Raw genomic sequence first — 2,500 nt, 5'->3', positions numbered from 1 at the left:
CGCGGCGGCGGTGGACGGCGGCGACCGCGACGGCAAGCCCCGACGTCTTGGAGGCGACGGTGGAGGGTCCGCGCGCGACGGCGACCGCGCCGGCAAGCCCCGACGTCCTCGAGGCGACGGTGGAGGGTCCGCGCGCGGCGGCGGCCGCGCCGGCAAGCCCCGACGTCCCCGAGGCGACGGTGGAGGGTCCGCGTGCGGCGGCGACGCGCCGGCAAGCCCCGACGTCCTCGAGGCGACGGTGGAGGGTCCGCGCGCGGGCGTTACGCCGTCTCCCCGCCCGCTCCCGATCTCGCCCCGCAAAAAAACAAACGTACAACTCTTAGCGGTGGATCACTCGGCTCGTGCGTCGATGAAGGACGCAGCTAGCTGCGAGAACTAATGTGAATTGCAGGACACATTGATCATCGACACTTCGAACGCACTTTGCGGCCCCGGGTCCGTCCCGGGGCCACGCCTGTCTGAGCGTCGCTTGCATATCAATCGGGGTCGGCGAAGGGCGACCCGGGCTCCGTCGGCGCGACCTCTGCGCAACGTTCGCGCAGTTGCCGCCTTCGTCCCGCTAGCGCTTCGCCTCCCCGCGGCTGGGGGTTCGCAGGACGCCTCGGCGGCCTTCGTCCCCTTAAGTGCAGACCCGCGGCGTCCCCTCCTCACCGTCGACCCTCCCGCATCACGGGTCCGGGGCGCGGCTGCCGGTGGCTATCGACCATTGCGCATCCCGCGTCTCGCGCTCCCTCGCGCGGTGGGCCGCCGCGGAGGCGCCCGCGGAACGATCCAGCGAGCCCGGCCGCCACGCCGGCCGCGCCTACTACCCCCTCGTTTCCGACCTCAGATCAGACGAGACGACCCGCTGAATTTAAGCATATTACTAAGCGGAGGAAAAGAAACTAACCAGGATTCCCTCAGTAGCGGCGAGCGAAGAGGGAGAAGCCCAGCGCTGAATCCCCGCCCGGCCTCGGGCGCGGGAAATGTAGCGTACAGAAGGTCGTTGCGCCGACGCCGCCCGGAGGGGGCCCGAGTCCTTCTGATGGAGGCTCTGCCCAGGGACGGTGTGAGGCCGGTAGCGGCCCCCGGCGCGCCGGGGCGCGGCCTTCTCGGAGTCGGGTTGTTTGTGAATGCAGCCCAAAGCGGGGTGGTAAACTCCATCTAAGGCTAAATACTGGCACGAGACCGATAGAGGACAAGTACCTTAAGGGAAAGTTGAAAAGAACTTTGAAGAGAGAGTTCAACAGGGCGTGAAACCGTTGAGAGGTAAACGGGTGGGGACCACGTAGTCCGATCGGGGGATTCAACCCGGCTGGGATTGGCGGCCGCCTGGGGCGTCGCGGGGGGCGGACCCTTTCGGGGGCCCTGCCTTCACGCGTGCGTTCTCGGAGTCGGACGTCCCCCGCGCCGGGCGCATTTCCCCCGTGGTTGTGCGTCGCGACCGTCCCTGGGTTGGCTTGGAAGGGTCTGGGGCGAAGGTGGCGCGGGCGGCGGGGCGGTGCGGGGGGGCCTCCGGGCCTCCCGGCCGCTTCCGCACCCGCGCTGTACAGCGCTTTCCTTACTCCGACTTTGCCGCTTCCCCCCGGGGACGTGGGAGTACTTTCTACACCTTCCGAACCAGGACGGGGCCCCCTCGCCCCAGGCGCGGCCGAAAGGCGCGGACCGTTCTCGGTGCGCGTTGGCCTGTCGCGCCGCTAGGGCGGGGATCGGCCTTCGAAGTAGGTGTCAGGGGTCCGCGGCGATTGTGGCAGCCCACCCGACCCGTCTTGAAACACGGACCAAGGAGTTTAACGCGCGCGCGAGTCGGAGGGCACGAACGAACCCCAATCTGGCGCAATGAAAGTGAGGAGCCGGCGCGCGCCGGCCGAGGTGGGATCCCGGCCCCTCCCATGGGTCGGGCGCACCACCGGCCCGTCTCGCCCGCAGCGTCGGGGAGGTGGAGCTCGAGCGCGCGCGATGAGACCCGAAAGATGGTGAACTATGCCCGGGCAGGGCGAAGCCAGAGGAAACCCTGGTGGAGGCCCGCAGCGGTCCTGACGTGCAAATCGGTCGTCCGACCTGGGTATAGGGGCGAAAGACTAATCGAACCATCTAGTAGCTGGTTCCTTCCGAAGTTTCCCTCAGGATAGCTGGCACTCGAACTATATGCAGTTTTATCTGGTAAAGCCAATGACTAGAGGCCTTGGGGCCGAAACGATCTCAACCTATTCTCAAACTTTAAATGGGTAAGAAGCCCGGCTCGCTGACTTGGAGCCGGGCGTGGAATGCGAGTGCCCAGTGGGCCACTTTTGGTAAGCAGAACTGGCGCTGCGGGATGAACCGAACGCCGGGTTAAGGCGCCCGATGCCGACGCTCATCAGAGCCCAGAAAAGGTGTTGGTCGATATAGACAGCAGGACGGTGGCCATGGAAGTCGGAATCCGCTAAGGAGTGTGTAACAACTCACCTGCCGAATCAACTAGCCCTGAAAATGGATGGCGCTGGAGCGTCGGGCCCATACCCGGCCGTCGCAGGCAAAA

At 66.4% G+C, this 2,500-nt stretch overlaps 1 non-coding gene across 1 annotated transcript; it reads left to right on the top strand.

The window, feature by feature from the left end:
* The first annotated feature begins 314 nt into the window (after positions 1-314).
* Positions 315-468, top strand: LOC125993090 (5.8S ribosomal RNA). Its single transcript, XR_007489984.1, has one exon. It is a non-coding gene; the product is annotated as a 5.8S ribosomal RNA (ribosomal RNA).
* Positions 469-2,500: the final 2,032 nt, after the last annotated feature.

This window comes from Syngnathus scovelli, unplaced genomic scaffold, assembly GCF_024217435.2.
Source record: "Syngnathus scovelli strain Florida unplaced genomic scaffold, RoL_Ssco_1.2 HiC_scaffold_257, whole genome shotgun sequence".
Classification (NCBI taxonomy): Eukaryota; Metazoa; Chordata; class Actinopteri; order Syngnathiformes; family Syngnathidae; genus Syngnathus; species Syngnathus scovelli.
The sequence above is the reverse complement of the archived record's forward strand: the minus strand, read 5'-3'. Positions and strand labels throughout refer to the sequence as shown.